Source organism: Falco peregrinus, chromosome 2, assembly GCF_023634155.1.
Source record: "Falco peregrinus isolate bFalPer1 chromosome 2, bFalPer1.pri, whole genome shotgun sequence".
NCBI classification, from domain to species: Eukaryota; Metazoa; Chordata; class Aves; order Falconiformes; family Falconidae; genus Falco; species Falco peregrinus.
In genome coordinates, this window is record NC_073722.1 from 2,545,867 (window position 1) to 2,562,643 (window position 16,777).

At 42.4% G+C, this 16,777-nt stretch overlaps 1 long non-coding RNA gene across 2 annotated transcripts in view; it reads left to right on the top strand.

The window, feature by feature from the left end:
• Window positions 1-1,002: 1,002 nt before the first annotated feature.
• LOC114010315 (uncharacterized) overlaps window positions 1,003-16,777 on the top strand; it is a 631,839-nt gene continuing 616,064 nt past the window's right edge. For both annotated transcript variants that reach the window (XR_008745520.1, XR_008745521.1), the window contains exon 1: window positions 1,003-1,353. This is a non-coding gene — a long non-coding RNA (uncharacterized LOC114010315). The remainder of the gene's footprint in view (window positions 1,354-16,777) is intronic.

Genomic DNA, 16,777 nt, shown 5'->3' on the forward strand with positions numbered 1-16,777 from the left:
CACTGACAGCTGCAGGGAGAAGCTGAGCTAGGACGGATACTGCAGGCACAGGGAAAGGGATCCTTCATGCAGGCTCACCTCCGCAGCTCGCACCTTACATTCCCTTTCCTTACGATAATGGTAGCGGTGTACTTGGCCCTAAGGAACGGACAGGTGAGACCTACTGTGTTGCTCGAGTTGCATGTGGATTTGGGGGACGGGGGACGAAACGGTCAATAAAAGCAGCAAACAAAGGTTCAGCGGCCGTTAAGACAGGTGAAATAAAGCTTGCTCTGCACCGCTCAAGCATGAGCTACACCGAAACGTAAAAGCGCTGCACACAAAGTACACTGCGGCTGGCGAGCCGGGAGTCTCCTTGAAAACATGCTCCGCGCAGCGTTACGGGAGACACACGTACGTAAACACGCATCACAGCGGCACTTACACACACCCGACCGTGCCCGGAGGCGCCCGCGGCCACAGCCGTACCCCCGGGGCGCGCCCCCCCGCCGCTGCCGGGCGCACCTTCCCGGCGCCGCCGCACCGCGGCCGCCAGGCTCCCCACGGGCGGGGGCCGCAGCCTCGCCGCAGCCGCCCGGTACGCGCCGGCCGCCCTCCGTCCCGGCCGCGGTCCCCGGGCGCCCCCCGCCCGGCTGCCCCGTCCCTGCGGCGGCCGGGGGCGAGGCGGGGGTCGCCCTCCCTCCCGCTCCCGCAGCCCGGCGCGGCGTCCGAGGCGTCCGGGGCCACCTCCGCCCGCTCCCCGCCTTCGCCCGCCCGCGGCGCGGCGGCTGCCCCGCTCCCGCCCGCCCCCGCTCCCGCCTCCCCGCGGCGCGCCCGCCCCTCGCCCGGCACCCGGCGCTGCCGCCGGCCGCAGAGCAGCCGCGGCCACGCTGCGCGGCGCGGAGGGACCGGGGCTGGCGGAGCGGCGTGCGGGCGGGGAGGGGAGGCCGGGGAGGGGGGAGGGAATGGGAAGTAGAAGGGAAGGGAAGGGGGGGGTGCGTGCGGAGGGGGAGGGGGGGGAAATCAAATAAATAAATAACCTCCGCACCAATAAGAGAGGCAGCGGCTGCCGAGCAGGCTGGGATCGAATGGGAGAGGTCTTCCCTGGGCTGTATTTGTTTGTTTGTGACTGGAGCCGCAAAGTTCAGAGCCAAACGTGTTGCTTTCCGGCGGCGGCGGCGGCGGCGACCGCCCCGCTTCACCTGCTCCGCTGACGGGGCGCCCGCCCGGCCGGGGCCGCCCCGCCGCTCTGCGGGCCCGCAGCCCGCCCGCCTCCCCCGCCGCCGCGGCCGCAGGACGGGAGAGCAGCGCGGGGCTGCGCCTCTCGCCCACCCGCCCGCCTTCCCCCCGCGGCTGCCGGGGGGCAACGGACAGGTGAGTCCCGCGTCCCGCACTCCTGCCTCACGCGGCGCGGAGGGTGCCCCTGCACCGGAGTCACCTGTCGCTGCGGGAGCCGCTCGTCTGTCAAACTTTGCCTCCCGTCGGCTCCCGCAGCCCGCGCCGCCGCCTTGCCTTCCGCGGGAAGGGAGCGCTCGGGGTGCATCGGTTTTGCGCAGCGGGATGCGGCGGGGGAGGCGGGGGGTCCCGCTCTGCGGAGCGCCGCTCAGCCCGTAGCGGGAGAGCGGGGTCACCGAGCCCCGTGTCCCCCCACCCCCCCGAGCCGCAGCGCGGCCGCGGAGGCGCCAAGTTCGGGTTCGCCCTGGTGGGAGGGGGCCCGTGGGGCCCGCGCAACAGGCGCCGTCCGGCGGGGGGCGCGTCGCCCGCCGGCGCGGGGGTCCCGGGCCCCCCCGTCGGACCGCTGCCCCTGCAGGTAACCCCGCTTGGTTCCCAGCGCCCCCGGGGGCGCGCCGGGCTGGGAACCGGTGTCGCGGCTGCTCGGGAGCGCCGGGCGGCGCGCTCCTCCTGCGGCGGAGAGAAACTTGCCGATCGGCGCGGGCGGCGGGCGCGGGGCTGCTGTCAGCCCCCTGCGCGGAAGGGGCGCGCCGGGGCGGCTGTGCGCGCGGCGGGGGCGCCCCCCGGGCGGGCGGCGGGGAGCGGGCTGCGCGGCGGGGCGCGGGCGCCCGGCAGGTGGAGCCGTGCGGAGCGGCGGCGGCGGCGGCCCCGGGTCTGTCTCGCCCCCGCCGCGCTGGCGGCCGAGCCCCGTGGGCGCGGTGCGAGGCGGCCCCGGTGTCCCCCCGCCGTGTCCCCCCGCCGTGTCCCCCCGCCGCCGGAGCGGGGACCCGGTGGGATGCGGCGGGCGGGTGCGGGAGCGGGCGGGGACGGCGGGCTGCCGTGTTGACATTGTCCCTGGTCACGCGTATTTTTCTGCCGGTGATCGTCTGCCCGTTCGTCACTCCGTGCCGGGAAACTGATGAGATTCTAGGGGTAGTCTGTCTTAATTATCACAGAATGTATAAAAGCGTAATTGCTAAAATTATTCAATAGCGGTTAACAATTAAAAGATTATCCCGGTACTCGGCAGCTAGCGAGGAGCAGACTGTACTAATTGGATAGTTAATGACATTTAAATAGGCAGGCTTTCTCAAAATAGGAAGTTCCACTCTTCCAGGGAACTGAACAGGGTGTATAGAATATTTAATAATTAGACGGCAAGGGTTGGAACGCTTCGGAAAGGTGTGGTAATTAAGTTGTTAGCTTGGCCGGCAGCACTGGGACAGACTTTGCACGGTTCTAGAGCGCTGGCTGAGGGAAGGCTGGATTTTCCTCACTTTTCCTTGGATAGGCACATTCAGCTTACACACCGGAGAAATTTGTGTGAAGCCAGATCGAAGGGGAGGCAATATTTTACATACCATCTGCTGAAATCTCCTTCTATCTCCTGCTGACGTAACTTGACCGAATTGATAACGGAACCTGAGTTTTAAGTCACTTTACTGCTGGCTACTCGAGTTTTATGTCACTTCATGCCACTTTACACTGGCTGGAAATAGTTACTGTTTAATATTGTGAAGGCTGCATCAGGGATGGTGTAACAACAAAGTCCTCCTTTAAAAAATAAACAGCTGAAGTAGTGCTTTATTTTATTTATTTTTTCTCCCAATAATAACATGCCAGTATAAACACTACTTCAATAACAGAAGTGATAAATAAATAAACTTCTGCAGGGTTTATTTTATAAACTTATTCTCCACACCTATCATGTTCCTCCCATAACTTGAAAACATTCTATGAGAACCTCAGGCAGTAACTGCATAAACTTGTTGCGTTTTGCTTTAGAAGTTTTCTCAGTGTTATGTGTAGTAAAGTTGACATAAGAAGCAGCACAATGTGATCTTCTGCTTGCTGTGGTTTTTTTTTTCCCACTGAAGAATTGTTTCCCACTAGCTTAATCAAAGATGTATACTTAAGGAAAACGCCAGAGTTGGAATTAAATAAGAGAGTACATTAACAAATTAAATGGGATATTCCATTTTAAGACCTACTGTAAAGAATAACACGTAATTAAAATTGCAAAGTGTGCATGGGCTCTTACATACCTATGCTTTACTCAATCAGTGTTAAGTTTTGTCATCAACATAGTTTTGTCTTCCTTTGAGGTAAAAAAAAAAAATCCAGAAAGAAATAATCTGTAACACTGGTCTGCATACTGAAAGGGCTAGGAGCGTGTGTCTCCCAAGTCAAGTCAATGAAAATGCTGAGCTTCACAAAAGTTATATCCACAATTGTAAAACCGGTCTGTTTTCTTCTTGTGCTGGATGCTACAGTTCAAAATCTTTTTGTGTTATACCCCAGTCTTGCTCTTTTCACTATTACAGATATCTTTCTCCAACACTTCCTTTATTCTTGCATGCCAGATTATTCAAATGTTTATGAGCATTGCTGCTGACTTCTGAACCTGAATTCCATGCTAGGCTTTCCCAAATGAGGGTTTCTAAAAATCAGAATAATGGAGCTTATTTTTTTTTTCTCTGTATAATAAAAAAAATCTGTATAAATAAAATCCTATGTCACGTAAAAATGTCAGCTTGAGTGAAGATGGAGTTTAATATTAAGGTTGGGTTTCCTCCAAAACAAAGTATGACTTTCCACACGGCTGATAAATAGATAGCTGAATGTGTTATCAAAGATTTACAAAACACTGATGTCTTGACATCTGGATTTGTGGAGTGTCTTTGATAAAAAATGGAGTGTGAGAAAATGCTGTAGAGGGTTTTTTGAGAAGAAAAAAACCCCAACCCCCAAATAGAAGTAATATTAAAAAAATGTTTTGCATGACATACTGGATTGTATAAAGCTGTTTTGGGGAGTTGTGTTTGTATATATTTTATTATAATGATACCAGCACAAGTTTTCCAATGAAATGAACTCTGCTTGAAAAATCCTTCTAATGAAATACAGATAACTTTTTTTCTGTAACATATACGTATTTTTTTTCCCGATCTTTCCTAACTCTTTAGTGGTAAATCTATGCAACAAGATTCCCCAGCATTAGGAAGCATACTCTTCTGTATTGCTTCCAAACTGTACTGCTTGAAGTCTTTCTTTCACCCTAACATTTGCAATACTAACGTTAAACTTAAATGTCCTTGCTGGGTTGAAAGTACCTTTCTGCTCTTCTGACATTTCCAAAAGATACATACCAATGTTTTACATGTCATCTATCTAGAAACGTTGTATTTACTAAACTCACAGCTCCATATGGATAAACTTAAAAACTTTCATCTCGGAAAATACAGTTGTAGTATTGGGGGTGGGGGGTGGGGCAGGGAGGGAAAGGAGTTTTAAAATCCTGTGTAATTACCATACTCATATTGCTTGTTAACTAAGGGAATGTCAACTTCTGGGCACATGCCTCGGTCATAACAGTAAAATACCCTATGGCTGACTTTGAGGCTTCAGCATACGTTGCAACTCATTTCAGGTAAAACAAATATTTAAGAAACGGATGCAAAATATTTGTTAAATCACTGAAGTGAACAGGCTATAAAATTCAGTATCTGAGAATATTTCCAGTGTAGCTAATAATAATTATGACCTGTGATAGATACCGGAATAAGACTTCTGGAAGCCAGTACTTCTGCTTTTTAAAAAATATGTTGGCTTCATAGAGGCTGAGGGATTTTTTGACGTTATAGTAGCATTTTACTGTATGAAAGATAGCAATTGAAGTTATAAAACAATGAATCCTATAGGCTTAGCAGAATCATGGTCTGCAAATTATCAGAATGACTAAAGCATTAAATTACACTTTTATTTGTGCAATAAAGATAATTTCATACAAGACTTGACTTGCAGTTCTGTTATGTTATGAATATGTTCTTTCTCCTGAAATTGCGTTCTTTCATTCTGCAGAGAAACTAAGTTTTGCTTGTGGACCTGTTACTTCTGAACTATGATGGATGCTCTAGGACTAGGGTTTCTTGAGGACTAACATTTTATCAGACAGAGAAGACTGTTGTTGGTTTAGCACACACGCTGGCGCTGTTACGTATCCAAATGTGCCTATTTCTGTGTGAGAAGCAGTCTTTCATTTAACAAATCTTAGCAAGAGAGAGAATCTGTCTGCTTTACAAACTACTTAATTAAATTAACAAAGATTATCGAGATTTAATTTACCTAGTGCCTGGTATCCCAAACAATACATCTATTATGAAGTGAGATGGAATTTGCAAAGATTCTTTTAAAGCATGGACCTTGTTTTAACTGTAGCACGTAGAAAGATCAGCTTGAAGTATTTGCAAATACTTTTCCTCTGGATACAGCAATGAGTCAAAGATGATGTTAGTTTTGTTAATTCAAATTGCATCTGTGATCTTAAACTGTTGCACTAGAGGCAGTCTGCCTGTGAGCTCTGCTGAAATCTAGAACTCTTGAAAATGTCTCTTCTAATCACTGCTAAACGTTCCACTGTTAATTAAGAGGTAATGTAAGTGGAATCAAATGTTACAACAGTGTAACGGTGTCCTGTTGAATATAAGTTCCATGGCTAAGCTGACACACTTTCAGAAAACAAGCATATTTCAGCATTGTCTGTTCGATAGGAAGTGTTTCTGCAAAAGCCTTAAATAATCCCTCACAGATGAATCTGTTCATCATGTTTCTATTGTGGCAGTCTAATGAGAGCGGCATCACTTTCCTTTCATTAGTTGAATACGGGGATAGCTCACAGAAACCTGTAGGGTCACACACACGGTGGTTGTCTACTCCGGTTCTTGCCTGCATCAATACCCAAGACTTCTGCCAGCTGAAGCTTTTACTTGCTCTGAGGGGAAGAGAAAGCAGAAGTCAGCTGTATTCCAGGATGCGCCATCACGACCCATGGCTGTTCAACCGCTCAGATCTGCGGAGGGCAGCTCCCGGCCATCCCTTGTGTGCGATCCTGACCCGCAGGGAATATTTGGAGTAGGAGCATTGTGAACATAAAAAGGGATGAAGTCAAGCTGCTCTTCCCTTCTGATAGACACCTATGAAGTGACAGTTCTATTTATTCAGGAGTCATTCCATCTTTCAAGTAGTGTAAAAAAATCACATTGATTTAATCTCTGAAAAAATACGTGATAAATCATTCTGGCTGAATCACTGTTCCCACACTGATCTCTACCTTTTTATTGTAAACCTGTTCTCCCTTGGGACAGGGTAACATCGCGATGTAGTCATAATGATGTTCAAAAGAACATGGGCCATTTCCAAGGGCCAGGGAGCAGGGCACCATCGGGGGAGGGCAGGCAGCCAGCAAGGATGGAGCTTGTATTTAGCCCCTTTCAGAGCAAGTGGGGTGAGGGAAGAAAGAAGGATGAAGCATGTGCTAATTGACAGTGCCCCTAGGTCACAGCAAGGGTGAAGCTTGTTGAAGTTTGGACTGAAATACCTCCAGTTTAGCTCTTGAGAGATGGTATTTTGGCAGCTACTTTCACTTTATGGTAGACTGGCCGTTATATGTAGAATTTCAGATGAAAGCATTTGAACTCTTAACAAAATTATCTGAAATTGCGCTGATTTATGCAGTGACAACCAGCTAATATTATGAGTGATAAAACCCATTTAAGCACTGTTCCTGCGGACACTACATACGTGTTTAATCTGACGACAAGTCCTGCTTGTATTTTTAGGACTACAACTTGATATAACAAGAGATATGAAGCATAAGCTTTTAACGGGAGCCAAGTCTGTTTAATACTTTTCTTTTTGGAAACTAAAAACTTTAATTTTGATGGATCTCTGGCAAAGCATCATACCTCAGCAAGTGTACTTAGTACTGTTGCAGTTATATGGTAACACCTGTAAATCATCAGAGTATAACTTGTTCTTGGACAGCAGAGATTGCTAAACCTATTCTTATGTTACACTGAAGTAAAAAACTACACTCAAAGAACATACAAGTCTTGCCACGGTGGTTTTTAAGTATTTCTGTTAGCTGCAGTGAAGGGGATAAACTACAGGGATGAGAATCAAAATGGACTAGCTGGTGGTCTAAGGGGAAATCAAGCTTTGGAGAGAAGAGGTGATAGTTAATACATTCATCTTTTTTTTTTTTTAATATATTAAATTTCAGTAAATACGCTGCTAATTTAGGGTATGGCACAGGATAGCTTGTGAATTAGATACCATGGGTAAGAAGGTACTGTCCAATGACTTAAAAGTGCCTATTAATATAATTGGATTTTTAGCTGCGTTTCAGATTAAACTGCACATGTATTCCTAGTCCATTGCCGTAGGAAGTAAAATATGTGCCTTTGCAAATGCAAGACTAATTAATTTTGCTTCACTTTGCAGAAGATTTATTGTGGCTTATGTGTCCCCAGGAAAAGGAATTGTGGATTGTTGTAAAGTGCTCTAGAATGGAGATTTTATTTTTTTTTTCTTTTTTAATAAAGATTGACTAGTTAAGGCTTATTTCAGTGAAAGCTAGGATTAGCAACACTAAGGCACAGGTAGAATAAGGGTTAGATTTTACCACCATTCCTTAGACTCACTGCTAAATACTTCTAACTTAGTCTTTGCTCAGATACGCTTTTTGATTCCTCATGCTAAAAATGGGGAAGGAACTACAAAAAATGAGAGGAGACTGCATTGGACTGACTGGAAAACCAGCAACAGCTGTTACAGCAATCAAGGGGGGTGGCAAGTAGTTACTCTTTAGTAGGAACCAAAGGAGTGAGGAATGGATTTAACATAAAGAAGAAAAAGGGGTGATGAGAAGAGAGAACAGCTACAGGAAGCCTTAAAATACTGTCTTGTCAGAAGTTCCTGGGACAAAGAGGTTAGTCAACAAGGGGGGGAAATGATTTTTTTTTTTTTTTAATTAAAAAAAAGCCTTACTCTTTTTCTGGGTAAGAAGTTTGTCTCTTGAAGAGCTTGTAAGGTGCTGTAGGGGATATGGAGTGAGTGAACCTCAAACAGCACACAGATTCTTTGGGTTTAAGCCAGATGGGGAAGAACTATTCTCTATATGCACAGAGTTTACTCCATGCTGTGTGGACTCATGTTCTTGGAGGACAGGAAGAGCTTTCAGCAATTTCTAAAATTTTCTGCCCTTGTTTCCTTTATAATAGACTCTCATCCTACTGACTTTTCCTCTGTCTTTGTTTTCTTTACTTCTGTGATTGAAGAACATGAGGATCTGAAGATAAAATTGACCTAAACTGAAAACTTCCTGAACCAGTAGAATTGACTGGGGCTGTGATCACACTCAATTTCACACTGCTACTAGTGTCACGTAGAGTAATACTGTGAAGGATTCTGTCAATTTTTGGTTCAGCTGCTAGTTGTCATAATGGTAAAGAATCACAGAGAGAGCCACTATCGTCAGTCAGTGAATGAGAAACTTTATTAGAGAAAGGAAAACTGGTATTTTTTCTGAAGCTTTCTTTTTTTTTTTCCCCCCTTATTATAAAGCTTCACATAGAATCTTTTCATTTCCTGACTGAATATCTGCAGCTGATTTTCAAAAACTGTACATGACATTTGAAGCCTTGGTTCCATACATATTTTTCCTGTTGGAAAAGTTAAATTGTTCCAACTCTTTGGCTATTCATTTCTATTCTCTAACAACCTTCTCGGCTGAATTATTTAGAGGGCTGCACACACAACCAATCTAAACTGAGTAATTCTGTGGTGCAAAGGGAAAAAAAAAACCAAAGCAAAAACCCCAAGATTTCTTTAACCATATTGAGTCACCACGCTGCCCCCAAATAGTTTTGCTGGTGCCCATGTGGGTGCAGAGTAAGGACAGGATTTTCTCCTCGAGGGAGGAGGAGGAGGTGGGATCAGCTTTAGCCAGCATTGTCACAAGAAGGATTTGTAGAACTTCTGCCTTATGCTTGATATCCCCTATACTCTGTAATTAGAAGGTTTTGCAATGATTTCATTATCATCTTTAATATTCTGTGTTCTGCCATAACAACTACAGACCTACTTGAGATTGCAGGACAGGACTCTCTCATGCTAGGTGGCATGTGCATTTAATGAGTAGAGATTCTGTTCTGTCCTTGTAATGGGCATAAGGTTCCACTGTTTGTCAAGATATATGCACTTGTGTATGCAGCATATCTAATCAAACGTGTAAGAATATTTGTTCCTATTTAGGACTTAAGAAAATGTATCTAAACTTTAAGCTTACTCATGTTTGGTTTTGGTGGTGGGGTTTTTTTTGTTTGTTTTTCGCTAACTCATGGAACGTTCTGCCATCTGTTCTTCATGGGCAATTTATTGGCTTTCAGATCACAGACTGAAAGTGCTGTTTTCTATTTATGTATTAATAACTCCTGGTATAGCATAAGTAGTGTGCAGCTATCTATTGTAAATAATTCTTTGCTAAGGAAATCTTTTATTGCTGCTTTTCCTTAGTCAACTACAATGACAGTCTCCACCCACCCAGCAAGTCTTCCTTTTTGCTCTTCTATTTTGCCTCATCTGTTTCTCTGGTGTGCCTGCATTTCTGCCGTCATTGTAGTTACCTGCGTTTACAACTAGTCATTGAATTCGCTGTGCACAGCCCCGAGTGCTGTATCCTGAGCTTTGTGAGCGGCTCTCCTTTCCTTTCAGTCTTTGACTGTCTCATTGCCCTTCACCTCCCCACAGAAATGCTGCGAAATTGATGCTTCGGAAGCCGAGTCTGAGTCTCAGAAAATCCTTTTTGTGAATAACCTGTAAGCCTGGAAAAAGATCGGTTGTGAAATCTGGGTATCGGCCCTTCTGCCGTATCTTTCTTGTAGAAAGAGGAAAGCATGAGGGAAAGATGCGGTAACGCGATGGTATTTTTAAGAATAAAAATACGATCTATTGCCCAAAATTATACCTTCATTAGTGCAGGTATTATGATCCACTTAAGAGTGCTCAGCGGTCACACCTGCTCAGAACAACACAAGGAGCATATCGCTTGGGTTTTTCTGAAGGCAGGTTGAAGCCAGCGAAAGGGAAGTGAAAAGCTTGCCAACTTACCCAGTGAAAAGCCATGCACTGGGTGCATTGCTATAAGGCTCGATTTGGGTCACTATTGTGGTAATCCATCTCAGTCTTGCTTTTGGGAGGCCGCTTCTGAGTTTAATGTCAATTTACATTTCAGTGAATACCTGGTTTCAATTCAGTTTCTTCGCTGCAGTGAAGGTAGCCTTACTTATTACATGACAGCGTTTCTGAAAATGCCTATCATGGTTGTAAAATGCTTGCAGTGACAAAACACACAGTAAAATATAAACTGTAGAAAATAATATTGCTCACTGAACTGCCAGTACATTCAGCCTCAGTAAAACAAAAGACGCTCCTGAAGTGATCCTACATTTCCCTAACACTCCTTCAGTACTCCAAGATGATGAATGAATGTCTCTATATGTTTAAAGCCTCCGGAGTCTAGACTCTGAGGGGACCCTCAGTAGAAGTTTAAATGTCAGTAGGAATTTTTTTGTTTAAATGCCCTCAATAACCTCAGTAGAAATGTTGCTTCATGGGGAGAAAAATGCATCTCATAAGCAAGATATTTCAGGAATTATGCATTCAAACCACTATCGTGAACTTCATTTTTACAAACCATAATTATTATTATAGTATTATACCTGCAGTTCCTTGAAATCAATAATCATTATGTTATCTAATATAATTTTTGCAAGGAAATATACAAGGACAGCGTGTGACACACTGCAAAGTAAAAATTGTACATACTTTGTTCTCTGCAATTTTGCTACTGCAGCTTGCTCTCTGTTCCTCAGAACTCTGACAAATGCTACCAAATATACTGCATATTATAAGTACAACAGTGATAGGTCCTCAATATTTTATTGTTATCACTGCTGTGGAAATAACTAAACACAAGTATTTTTTTATGATAATTTTAGATCACTGATAACTTAAAGGTTTACATAATTCAAGGCTTTTCAGTGTGTACAATGTATGTACTTTGACTCTGGCTATGCCTGCTGATGGAAAAACTGTTGAAAACATCCTTTTCTTCACGTTTGACACGATTATCACATGCCCTGCTCTTCTCAGTTTCTTTCGCAGAACTACTCTTCATGAAACCATCTCTAGCTAAAAGAAACATCACATTTACTCCAGGTATATAATCCTTCCCTTCTAACGGTAGTTCATAATTAAACCAAAACAAACCCAGAAAACAAAAAAAGTCCATTTGTCTCTTAAAAAATTGTTTTTATCTGTATGTAAATATTTTCTTAGCGTATTGGACCTGAAATCCACTATGAAAATGCTGAATACTAAACTACATCAGACTTGAAGCTAAAGTTTTAGTTTTCTGCTGGACCAGTATTTTTTCTTGGTTATTTTAATCTTGTCAACTTCTAGTTTTTCACATTTTTATCTGAAGTTATTCAAATGTAATTAAATAAAAGACTTGAAGATGTTCTTTAAGTGGAAGATTGCTAGAGATTTAATGCTTTCTTGTTGAAATTCACATAAGCTTTTCTGCACAGTTCTGTAAACTGTAATGTTTTTGTAAAATCAACTCCTAGTTGAACTGTATTAATTTAAAAATTAGCAACTGTGCAATACATCAGTTTCTTGCACATAAAGAATACTATTTTTGAAACAAAAATCTGCTGTTTCTAATTTTGTGGTTTACAAAATGGGCATTCTTCAATTCTACTTATTTATTTTGTATCACTTGTCAGTTTCAAGCTGGTTTAAAAAAAATACCCTAGGACCCAGTCTTGCTAATATTCGTGCATATTCAAGCTAGAGTTAAAAACATATAAATGAGAGCGTGCATAAAATAACTTTCAATGCTGTAGCTCCAATCTAAATCTAAAAATGCATAACTTTCAGACATCTGAAAAAATCAGGTATTTGAAAAAAATGGCATGATGCTAACACTTGTTTTCTTTTACATAGTACATTCTCACCTCTTTTGATAGTACCCATAATTTTGCTGTTAAAACTAAGATTATCATGTGGTTCCTTTGCATTGCAAGATATTTCTTACGACGCATTTGAATAAGTTTAGTTTTAAATCCTTCGTATTTATTTCTGGCTTTGAGTCTTATTGTGTCCATGCAGAATCACAGAAAGGCTTGAGTTGGAAGGGACTTTAAGGATCATCTAGTTCTAAGCCCCCTGGTATGTGCGGGGACACCTCCCACCAGACCAGGTTGCTCCCAGCCCCATCCAGCCTGGCCTTGAACACGGCCAGGGATGGGGCATCCACAGTTTCTCTGGGCAACCTGTGCCTGTGTCTCACCACCCTCACAGTACAGAATTTCTTCCTCATATCTAGTAGAAATCTGCCCTTTTTCAGTTTAAAAATGGTAACTTGTTCTGTATCTGCAAGCAAATGAGGCAAACATTTTAAAATATTAGCTGGCAAATTGGAAAAAGTGTAAATTGCTCTCTACCTGAAGACCCTTTATATAAAGAGCAACATGGAAAAAAGTAATACTCTAGTTTTCCATTGAGAATTAGCTCTAAGGTGTGCACTACTAAGTAGATAATATAACCTGCTGAATACTAAAGGGTTATATCTCCATTCATTGCAACTAGAAAAAAATTATAAAATATATATGAGAACTTAAAATGCAGGAATAGCTGGTAAAACACTTAACTGAATTTCCTCATTTGTTAGCATGTGTTTTCTTAAATACTGAAGAGCTCGTTATTCTTATAAAATAACTTTGACATCTTAGCCTTGTCTGGTTCTTGTGAAGCATGTCTAGGTCCGATTTGGATTTAAATTCAAAACCTTTGTATAGTTTCAAGGTGATAAGTACATTGAAACCCGTTTTTTTGACTCAGTTGTGATTGTCTTATTGTCCCATTTATCCTCCATATTTTAATTTCCTATAATAAAGTTAGTAAAATTTTCAAGTAAATAATATATAACAGTCTTTAAATTGGGGAAGGATCTTTTTTTTTTTTTTTTTTTACTTTTATTTGAAATAATTTTATTTCTGATTTATTTTTGCAGTCAACTTAGCAGAAATTAATGTATTAATTTCTTATTACTTCATTGAATTTTGCATTTACATTAACATTAAATCTTCATGCTTTAAAGTACATGTGGAGCTGATGAGAAACTTAATACTGTCAGTGAATTCCAGATTCAACTAATTTTATTTCCAGTGCACTTTTTTTTTTTCTTTTAATTATCTTTTGGACAGAATGTGAAAAGCTATGGAAAAAGTTTTATCGTTACTTAATTTTCTTGCCATTGTTTGATTATCTGATATACAGGAGGCCAGTGGAAGCCTCATTCTCTTTTACTGTGGATTAAAAGAGCTAAATATAACCTTTGTCACTGGCTCTGGAGAGCTCTTGCACAAAGTAATATTCTACTAAATTGAAAGCTTCTCATAGTCAATAATCACTTTATGTAATAGGCATATATCTTATCTCCTAGCTCAATTATCATATAAAGGTGCTTTATTGGGAGGAATTTGCTTAGGTAGGCCGGTTATTTGGTTGAAATCCAGCAATGTGGTGAATTAATTTCTTGATAGCCACGTGCAAAGCTTGTAGACTGTAGTGACTGGCTCTGTAGCCCTCTTGGTCTGTCAATGATACTTACCTATGGATTAATGGTAAAAGCATTACTCCGTTGGTTTGGGAAGCTAATTTAACTTTGCAATCTGAATGGCTAGCCTAAACAAGGTCTCTTGTTTGCTAGGTACCCTTTATCCCTTTATAGTGCCACTTAACGCTGATTTATAACATATTTTTCTTCCTGTTTGTCTCTGCGGTCGGATACTATGCTGAATTCAACGTACAAATGAGCTGAAGATGCTCTTTCCTAATAAATACGTACTTGTCACTGGCTACCTTTGCTGTATATGGTCTGGATTGTTCTAGATATAGCAGGTACGGTCAGGCACACAATTTAATTCAGGGAACTTTAACAGAATGATCTAGTCCGCCTGGTTAGAGCGCTTTGGCTCTCTGTGCTTCATGGAGAAACTGCCTTTTGAGGTACGGTCAGAGGAGTGCCTGCTCAGTGAGGGGCTGCGGTCAGCCGGCCAGTAGAAAATGCCAGGTGTCCAGTGCTTTGTGTGAAATCTCACGTCTTCAGGGCTCGAAAGGCTGAAGCAGGGCTGTACATCAGGAGCCAGAAATCTGGAGTTCTTTTTATGGGAGTAAACACCTGAGTGCGAGGAACTTACTCGCTCTAGGAGGACAGCAACAGCCACCGCAGGCAGCTCTTGGTGCTTAGGGCACTAGCACACACAGCGAGAACGCCAGTTCTTTGGGCTGCCTGCCATCTTTTGAAGGGACTTCAGTTAATAACTCCTGTGTCCTCCAGAAAACAGCAGGTTAGTTTATTACTGCGCAACAAGTAGTTCTGAGAGGAGTGGGAATAACCAAGAACATTACTCTGAAATGCAGTGAGTGTGAGAGGAGAGAGGAGGTCTTGAGTGTGCCATTAGATTGCTTTTGCTTTTTTTTTTTTTTTTTTTGCATTACATAGTTATTGGGTAAACAGATGAAATCCTGTGAGCAGGAACTAGAATCTGGGTCTCAACTCTAAAGTTTTAAAGCTGCTGATTGCTAAGGTCATCGACGCACAGACATTCAGTGTCAGAACTGGATATAAAAGATCTGGCATTTAGGCATTGTTAGCGAATGTCAGCTATTGTAGATGGAGAATGAATAGCTTTAGAAGTAAGTTTACTGAAGTATATAAGCCACCTTTCTACTATCACAATATTCTTATGTGCTTTACAAAAGCAGAATGTCTTTTTTTATTTAATGTGTTAGAGGGTGTCACAGTTAAAATTTCAGCTAGCAGGGCACTTGAATGGAATTCCAGGATTCAAACTATGTAGATCAGATAACTGTATTGTACCAGATAAAACACTGGGGAAACATTTCTCTACTGTTTTACTGTCAAGCGATAATGTTTAGCAATTTGCTAACAAAAAGAAAATTAAGACTGTGTTTGGGAGCCTGTACAGTGGCAGTCCTAGCAAAGGCTTCTAAGTATTCAACAAAATCACTTTAAAGAAAAAACGCTGAAAAGAAGATGTAAGTCTAAACTCCATACCGCTAATATGTGTCCCCCCTACTAATGAACGCCTTCTGTATTTTGAAAATGTATATTTGGGGGTGAAAATATATCTCCAGTTAACTCTCAGTCATGGTGCATACAGTAGAGTGTCTTACCTGATTTAATATGATCATTTGTTCTGTTACTGCTCATATATTTTTATTAATCTTTAAAGTATTTAGGTCTTAAAAGCTCCTTGGCTTTCTGCATCTGTATACTGATTTTTCTTGTAGTGCCAACATAGTTGTTCTCAATATTATCCCAGTGATGAACAGATTAAATTAAATGGCCAGCTGTCGTCTTCTGTACATTTTTCCTTATTTAATATTCTTATGAATATTCATAGAACTCCTAGATTCGTTCTTTATCCAACTGTTTAACCTGAAACTAAGAGTTCTTTAGTTCACTAAAAACTTATTTGTGTTTGTTATTTGATGAGAGAGGTGGTATGGCTAAAGATTGGAATGCTAATTGTGCTGCATTTCTTTGTGGTATAAATATCTAGACATTTCTATATGCTTAAGCTTCAGATATAAAGCAAGATGATCTAATTACGAAAAAAAGAAAGAGGTTCAGCTCATAAGCCATAACAAAAATGCTAAGTACTGTTTATTTTTCTTTGTAACAATAACAGGCTGTATGCTGCTTTTAAGATGGAGTGTAGTCTTCATAAAATTCATCTGTCATGCTACAGCTGAATGTGTGTAAAGTAAAATGACGACTTGTATTTGTGTAGGGTATTGTGTATTAAAGAAGGCTTTTGAGGCATCACTATGCTATAACCAGAATTATTAGTATTCGTAAGGACAGTGGAATCAGATTTGGAAGTCTAGAAAAGGGTTAGTGTTTCAGATCATGCTTTTTTCTTACATGAACATTACTCTTTGCATAAGGGTTTAGTTAAATGGGGGAAAAAAAAATACCCTGAAACACAGCCAGCCTTAAAGTGTTGCCACCAGAAGTGTGCCAGCCAGTTTACTAGAAGCTTATGTATGTTTTGCAAATGATGAGTGAGGACTGAAAATACAGTGATTATCGCTTATAATCAATAAAAGGATCAAATGCAAAGTGTCCTGGGTATTAATGAGACTATTTACTATCCAAAGCTCCCTGCTTCACGTATTTTTAAAAGTGGCTTTTTCAGGAGCATTTGGAGAGCGGTCCCTAGGTACTTCTGCTTCTGTCACGGGTTAGTTGTGGAATTTAATAAACAGGGAATATAAGGAAAATTCTGTTACGCTCTGTGAGGAAAACATCCAGTCTGTTGTAGGGTGGAATCCAAGTAACAGACTTATAGTTATGGGAAATTCTGATGTATTTGTAGGTACCTACTTTGGAATAGCCAGTGCATGTTCATGTGGAAAATCCACCATT